Here is an 8,908-nt window from a genome sequence, read left to right as displayed (position 1 = left end):
CTCTGTTTGCCTGTTCTTGACCATCCGTGATTTAAGGAGGTTTTCATCAAATCTGCATTCCGGCCTCTGCGTTTGGGTCCACTCCTGCTTCCCCACCTGACACTCTCAAAGACGTCTCTTTATTTGTTTTTCAACCAAGTATATGTGCATTTAATCTTTAATTGAAACAAGTTTATTTGTTTTGTTTTATTTGTAACATTAAAGCTAAAATATGTAGCGTTGTGTTTGTCTGCTACAATTAGCGTCTACCAAAGAGTATAAACTTACAAGATAATATGTCAGTGCTTTGGTTGTTTGACAGAAACTGTTATAAATTGACTTTTATTCAGTGTTCACATTTTTATGATAAACATTTTAGATCTTGGTCCTTTTTTATCTATATCTTAACCAGATGAAGGACTTGAGTCAACTTTAGACGTCATCTTAAGTTATCAGAGAAGCAAGCTGGGCAAACGTTAGCAGCAGCTCAGCTAGCAGCCCCTCCTGGATATCCGGTGCTCACCGAATATCATCAGATAAACATTGATTTTTTTTTATGTGAAACTGCTTAAGTCGGTATTTTTATGGCTTTAATCCCAGTGTACGTTTTTGGAGAGGAGACCTCTGCAGATAATTCAGCTCTGGGTAGAAACCTGCTGAACATCTGTATCTTAAGTTATCATCATCCCAACAATGAGGTAATTAATTAATAAAGTATTAATACTCCTACATTTATGGTGCCCCATGTGAAGCCAAAACAAACCAACTGTCCCTGCTGCTCAAACATAAACAAACAATGTTAGCTTTAATGATAGATGCTTAAAAGTGCTAGAAACTCCTCAGAAAGTCCAGAAAATCATCTGAAACCCAATCGATGTTTGCTGTTATTTACTGTGAGATAATGGTGAGAATAATAACTGTGAGAGAAAACTGAATAGTGGGTTATAATTTGATGTATTTACTGTATATATCATGTTTCAGATAGTGTTCAAGTGCAGTTAATTTTAGTTTGTGTTTCACACCTGTTCTAAATTCCTCTGTACTTAGTTCTTTGCTGTGTAAGATGAGGCAGTTGTATGTTTAACAGTTAGTTTATTCTGTTGTACTTTTACCTGAGCCAGTGATAAGATAAAATATAGTTATGAAGATGTTTATGTCTAAATCTGATGAGCTTTTGGAGGATAGTGTGGTTTGTCCTTAATTTAATATAGTAGTAATGTCATCTTGTGATGTCACTTGGTGCATGCTTATGTACTGTCATATGTGGTCATGAAGAAAGACTGTTCCTAGGTTAGCTGAACTTTTGACTTATGTTTCTATCTGAGGGTTGGTTGCTGACCTGTAAGGTTAGTAAACAGATGTCTTAAATTCTGTACAAGAGGTATTTAAGGGACTAGTTAAGTGCCAACTTTTCAGACAGAAAAGATAGTAAGGTAGTATGTATCTTTGTCTCCAGAACTATGATGCATTATACTTCTGACTGTATTATTTGAATACATTATTTCATAACCTAACAATGCTCTCTTTGTGTGTTTATTGAGTGATCAGCAATTTCCCATTACATAACCCCAGTTGTAATTTGCAATTTACTTTGTTTTTAACTGACATTAGACATTAGCATTAGCCGTTAGCACTAGTATTAGCCATTAGCCCATTAGCATGAGCTTATTAGCTATTATAGCTGAACTGATTGTTTCACGTTTTGGCTGCTGGTTATGATGATAACATGATAGAATTTGGCTGCCGTGATGCTTGGTGATACTAATGTGTGTTTGTTTAAACTTGTGAATTGAGCTACTTGTGAATTGTTGAAATGAAATCTGGTGCTATTGGCACCCGATTTGATGCATCTGACACCGCCGTGTGCTGTTGAAAGGACCCTGTGTGGCTTAAGTAATTAACCCACTGCCCTGAGACTCCAGAGCGGATGATAATAATCGTGAACAAGTTAAGTGTAAATCGTTGAATTGAAGTACTAATGCACCCAAATTGCTGAACGTGGCTGCAAGATTCAAGCATGTATGAATTTATTGCATGCATATTAATAAAAAGGTCTTTGGCTAGGCGAGTTGCTGCAATGTCCCAGAACTCATAACCTAAGCCATGATTTAGTACAGCTCGGCCACGATGTTCTGGAGGGTAAATGATCCTGAAATAGAGTTGAAAGTAAGCTAAATTGTGAAGAAATATGGATGCTTGTTGCTTGTGTAAGAGCCACTGAGCTCATTGTTTTAAGAAGAAAGTGCAGAGTCACTGTGCTAAAGAGCTAACTGTGTGTAGGAAGCAGGCAAGTGCCACTGTCCGTGTAGAGTTAACCCTTTACGGGTCTTCAGAGTATGACGTCTGCTTAGGTTAGCAGTGAGTGTATATCAGTGGACGGAGCCAAAACGTCCCTCCTTCTAACTTCTGGGACACCTCTTCCTGTTATTAAAAATCTATTTGTTAAGTATGAATGATACCAGTTTAAAGCCGTACCAGAGATGCCCACCCAGTTATGCAATCGATCAAGTGGGATGGTATGGTCGATGGTATCAAATGCAGCAGTTAAGTCAAGTAGAATGAGAATGGAGTATTCACCTTCGTCAGTGTGCATGAGGATGTCATTTGTTACTGTTAGCGTAATAGCGCTGTCTCAGTACTGTGTTTGTGACAAAAGACTGAAATGTATCAAAGATTTTATGATCCTCAAACAGGTTCAGGAGTTGGCCAGTGACTTTTTTTTTTTTTTTTTGCAATGTCCTCAGAGAGTTTGGGTTACCCAAACATCACACAGTCCTCCATAACTTTTTTAGAGTGCTCTCTCTCTCTCTCTCTCTCTCTCTCTCTCTCTCTCTCTCTCTCTCTCCTTTCCTTTTTTCTTTTTTTTTTTTTTTTTACATCAATCTTCATACTAAACTACGATTTACTCCAACTCATTAAGAAGTACCAAACTTCAATTGATGGAGAAAAGTTAAGTTAAAAAGTTAAGTTGAAGAAGCCTTCCTGAATAGAAAGGTTTTTAGGCCTTTTTTATAAGAGTCTAGGGCCCTCAGATGGTTAGGAAGCGTATTGCAGCAGAGCAGAAGGCTCAATCCCCCATGGTTCTATAAAGGGTGATTTACACACTCTCACCTGTTGTAAATACTGAGCTTACAGTGCAGTAAGGGCGATCGTGCGTTCGCAGTCGCCACCTCGAAGCTTTGGAACAGTTTGCCATATTCAATGAAGTGTTCTGTAGACACTTTTTAGGCTAAACTTAAGACCCACATGATTTCTCAGGTCTTTGAGTGTCCTTAAAGTTTTATGTTTCATATTACTCATTTATTGTGTATGCTTATGGAACAGTATTGTTATGTTATCGCTACTGCTTTTTTGCTCTTACCACATTATATTATTTTATTTATGTTATTTTATTGTACAGCACTATTGTCACCTCTGGTTGTTTATCAATTATAAATAAACTTGATTTAATGTGACATAGTTGTAAATTGGTTACAGGTATGGGGGTAGGAGTTGTGCTTTATACACAGGGCAATAGTGAAATTTGGCATTGCTGACTTCAAGCCTATAGCCACTTCTTGCTCAGGATATTGTAAAAATATTAGAATATATATGTTGAACATCTGATCAGCCTATAATGATTACCCTTAGCTCTGATAGTTCATGTACTTTCAATTTTTGTTGAAATCTTTTAATGATAGACTTTTAGCTTTACAAGATCAGAAACACTATACACACCAGTGTTTGTTTATGTGTAAAAATATCATTGTGAAAGATAAAATTGTGCAAGAAAGGCAACACACAGGTGCAAAAAACAATAACTATTAACCAATCAAGGGGCAGTGTGGGAGGTTTTTTGGCTCAGCAACAGGGCAAGCTAACCATAAACAGACAGAAATCAATTTTGAAAGTCTCTTTGAAGGCATCTGGTCTATTTGGCATTTCTGCCAAATAGACAAGGAAATATTGTAGAGCTGCTTTCTACCACAATGAGAATTTCTTGCTGGCTCCAAACCAAATAATGTCATGACTCAATCCATCAATCAAAACACAGGCCACTGTAGGTTTTGCTTCTGTGTTAAATCACCACAAGGTGGTGCTAGTATAATAAACTTTACAGGTTGCAGGAATAATGTCATGACACTTCTCATTGCCGGTTGCCGTCTCAAATTCCACAGTGTTATATGTGCTTTTGTAAGATACTCAACAGTGGTTTATATAAAATAGTTAAATAGCTCCATCATGACCAACTGCAACAGTAAAATGCTGCTTACACATAATGCATCAGTAATAATAATCTAATAAAATATAATAGTATAACACTCACAGGGGCCTTCATCTGCAGTAGGAAAAATTTTACTTGTGATACTTGAAATATACTTTGCAATGATACTTGCTACTTAAGAGACATTTTCACTGCAATTATGTGTAATAGAGAATTTTTGTGTTGTTGTATTACTTCTTTTACATCACTAAAGAATCTGAATCTGTCCTCCACCACTGCAGCTGTTGCATGCCTCGTCTAGTTTGTAACTATCAAGTGTCATCGTTGTCGGGTCTTTTTCATGTCCACAGAGAGAAATAATGTGCCCTGGTTTGTTTCCTTCATATTTGCATTTGGCGTGTGGCCCAATCAGTTTGCTACTATCTATTTCACCTTCCCATGAAATTCACTGGCAGTAAGGCAGGAACACGTATTCATATATTACACACATATATTACTTTTTTACAGGAATACTTATTTTGCCTGGGAGGAGTCACTACCATGACTAATGTCAGGGAACAAAAGGCTCCTGTGCAAACAGACTATGTGACAGACTGAAACATGATTGGCTGCAGTTTACTCTGTAACTGATGCATATCTGTGTATCTATTTTCACAGAGTTATACAGTCCTTCCCAGAGGTGGGTATAAACCATAAACCTGTTTATATAAATATAAACCTGGTTAAAAGCAACCACCAGCAGAGTTATCACTCATCACCATGATTGTTTCTGTGTTTTTTGCAGTCTTTTATTCCTCTACATCTGTCAGTTTGGACACATTTCACTTGAATGAGAAAGTGTGTCCAAACTTTTGACTGGTACTGGAAATATGAGACTAAAATTAATATTTAAAATTGACATATGATATTTTTTAACAATAAATATTACAAGTAAATAAATGTATAATGACCTGTAGGTAATGTGCTCTGTTTGAACAAACTATGTGCTGTAACCCTTTTTAAACCTCACCTGAGATTCTGTAGCTCTGTTCTTCTTTCTGTTTGTTGGTTGGGGAAACACAACTCAGGAGACTTTTACTTGTATTATTTTTAATTCAAGTCCTAAACTCATGGCTAGACCTTTCACTATGACATCAGAGATCACCTGAGAGGCTGCAGCTCACCTGTCTGTGAGTCTCTGTGCTGCTGATAATAAAATTACGGATGACATTCACAAACAAATCAGTTGGACGAGCTGCGGTTAACTTACCTTCTAGATAATGTTCATGTCATAATGAGCCATATAAAACAATAACTCTGCTCCTGATCCACTCATGGGAAAGGGGAGGGGTGGGTTTATTTAATATTTCTCCTAATAATGTCAAAGAAGATTAATGTTTGGGTTGATTACAGAACATTCTTATTAGCTAAACTCAGCTGTTGTTGACTCTTTGGTTCTTCTTTTAAAAGTAACTGATGTCTTAATTTGCTTTTGGGAGATATTTTTGCCTATCTGTGCAACAGTCACAAATTAGCGAACAATACCTTAAATTAAAATGTAATATCAACTGACTAATTCAGCAAATTAAGCCTGCATTCTGGGAACAAAGTGTTCCAGTGGCATAATAGGGTAATATGAAGTCTTAAAGATATGATGTAGCCTGACCATTAAGGGCTTTGTAGGTGAGGCAGTGCAGCGAAGCTAAAATTGTAGAAATGTGATCCATCTCTAGTTCTTGTCAGTACATGTGCAGCTGCCTTCTGGACCAGCTGGAGAGTCTTTACAGACTTGTTAGGACAGCCTGGTGATAAGGAATTGCAATAATCCAGCCTTGAAGTAACAAATGGTGAAAAAAGGCAGTCCTTGAAATTTGTTTTATGTGGGAGTTGAAGGACATATCCTGATCAAAGAAAACTCCCAGATTCCTTACGGTGGAGCTGGAGGCCTGGGTAATGCCATCCAGAGTAGCTATATCATTAGATAATGTGTTTCTAATTGGTTTAGGGCCAAACACAATAACTTCAGTTTTGTCTGATTTTAGTAGCGGAAAATTGCAGGCCATCCAGGTCTTTATGTCCTTAAGGCATGCTTGAAGTTTAGTTAACTGATTGGTGTCATCTGGCCTCATTTATAAATATAATTGGGTATCATCTGGACCCAGCCCATAACGCCTCACACCATTTTTTGGATTAACTTGGGGGTTGGACTGGAGGTGAGAAGCTTGACCAACCCAAACAATAGAGGAATCCATATTTCATGTACATCTTTCATTTCACTGCAGATACAAATACAGTAGTTACTAATTATGCTCTGTATCTTCTACTGTGGAACTTTAAATTATTTGATTGACTTTTGAACAGTTAATTTGCCTTTTGTCCCTGAATCCCTCTTAACTGATGCTACTCTGTGTGTCTATATAAGGGGTTTAGGGTGTGCTTGCACGTATTAGATTAGCCAACGCAATGCTTCTAACCGATCACTAAATTCGTTAAACGAGAATGAATTACAACCTTAATCAACCATCTCCTATACCAGTGTGAACTGCAATAATACTGCCGCACACATTCTCCTATCATTTCTCCATCTTTTAGTCATAGTTTTGTCATTCTACGGTAAAAAAACCAACAATTCTTACTTTCAGGTGATTATATAATTAAAACATACTTATGAATATTATATTCCATGTTTGCCAAGTCTGTCCCACTATATGCCACTGAAATCTAACACACCGGTCCTTTAAAAAATTTAGCATAACACTTCTATGATGTTGTTGGTCTCAGGATAGACAGTTTTCTCAGTATCAGTATCAAAAGAATCTCGAAAACCAGAGATATTGTTTTTTATTACATGGGTTCTTCATGTTAGCATTCTGACCTTACCATTTAAAAGTACAGCCTCTTAGTATCAGTTGTATTGTTTTGCCACAGACTGAATCTTATTGTTTGTCATTGTTTTTTTACAATGTGTTGTCCAATGTCTAATCTGTGCAGACAGCTCGGGTCAGTCAGAATGACAACCAACCAAAAACAGCTATTTCACAAAAATAATGATTGAACTTTCTTCATCACAATTATAACAAAGTTAAAATATGAAGGTGAGATCGAAAGGATAATGAAACACCCAAGAAGAGACAGTTTTATTTTTGGAATGATTGACAAAGCATTAATTCAGTTTTTCTAAAATTGTAATTTGTCAAAGCTCATAAAAACACAAATATACAGTATTTATGAATATTACATGCTGTATGTTGGATGTATAGTATAATTTTTTAAATGTTTTTGGCAACAATCATGAAGTTACATGTACTTCCTACAAAGAGCACATGCAGAGGATAGATTTTATATCTGATATCTTATAAAAAGTGAATAGAACACTTTGATTAATAAATAGTTGTGTGTGTGTGTGTGTGTGTAGGAAGACACATACGACATATTAATAGAATCCACTTAGACTCTCACTCAAAGCAGAAAAAATGCTCTGTTTGACCATTTTTGACTTTTAACAGTATCCATCACATCATTTTCAAACAACAAAATGTCCACAAAGTAGATGCAAAATGGCTCTCATCTTGGTTTACTTTGCCAATCAAATCAGTTAGACATGGCAAGGTCGTCTCACACAGATCAGTGAACTTGTTTACTAAAGTGGTGCATCATAATGACATATTGACTTGGACAGGACTATCAGTCAAATAAAATTACAAACAGGAAAAGGAGTACCAGGAATTACCCAGATAAAGTATCAAAAATCAGCTTTATAGGCCTTTTTCACAGCAGACATTTTGACTTGTCATTGAAGGAAAGGCATCTGCGCTACCAACTCAGTCTTTGGATGCTATTTTTATCATGCCTGGCAACAAGAAGAAATCTCTCAAAATTGTACAGAAGACAATTTTCCACTCCAAACAGCCCAACAGTTTAACATATGGATAAATAACCATCCATGGGTGTGTGTGTGTGTGTGTACATAAAATGTTCTGTATCTGTATCTGTATCTTTTGTGAATTGACGATATTTTGCTTATAGTTTCTATAGCATACATGTGCCAGTCATGGAGCTTAACGAAAGTTCAATCAGGAACGCCAGGTGTAGTTTCATTGCTCATACCGCTCTGTCATACTCATCTCTTATACATGTTCACTCTATTTCCTAGCTGTAAATGTCCATCTAGCGACTACTCAGGGATGATGTCCTTGTGGACTATCATTTCTATTTGTGTAATAATCATCTTTTCTCCGTTCACTTGTCTCTCTTGATTTAAATACCATAGTCACTCCCTCCAGGCTACAGTAAATATCAAGCAGACTGAAGCTATTTATTGCACATGTGGAGAGAATGATTTAAAAAAAGCTTCTTTTTCCAGGAGAAATCTCTCAAAATTGTACAGAAGTATATAATGTATAATGTATGTTGCAGCTACATAGTTTTTTTTCTACTTGGCAAAAATGATATCTTGAATTTGTAATACAGCTGTTCTATAAATGATGTCTTTGTGATGAATTAAAACTTTCAACCCTTTCAAAAACCCATCTGCTTGTCAGTTTCCAAATCTGCTAATGTGGCACACTCATTTGCAGTATCCTAAAAAAGAAAGAGTTTTGTCCCTGTAACAGCCCGGCTATGATTTTATATTTTAAAAAGAGTTACAGGTCTGGTTTTAGGATATGATCAGTATGTAGCAGAGGCTGAAATTTCTCTGAGGTGGTATCAGTACTGCTGCAACTTTAGGAGGAAACAGTATTTTAG

This window comes from Thunnus albacares, chromosome 16 (genome assembly GCF_914725855.1).
Source record: "Thunnus albacares chromosome 16, fThuAlb1.1, whole genome shotgun sequence".
Classification (NCBI taxonomy): domain Eukaryota; kingdom Metazoa; phylum Chordata; class Actinopteri; order Scombriformes; family Scombridae; genus Thunnus; species Thunnus albacares.
The sequence above is the reverse complement of the archived record's forward strand: the minus strand, read 5'-3'. Positions refer to the sequence as shown.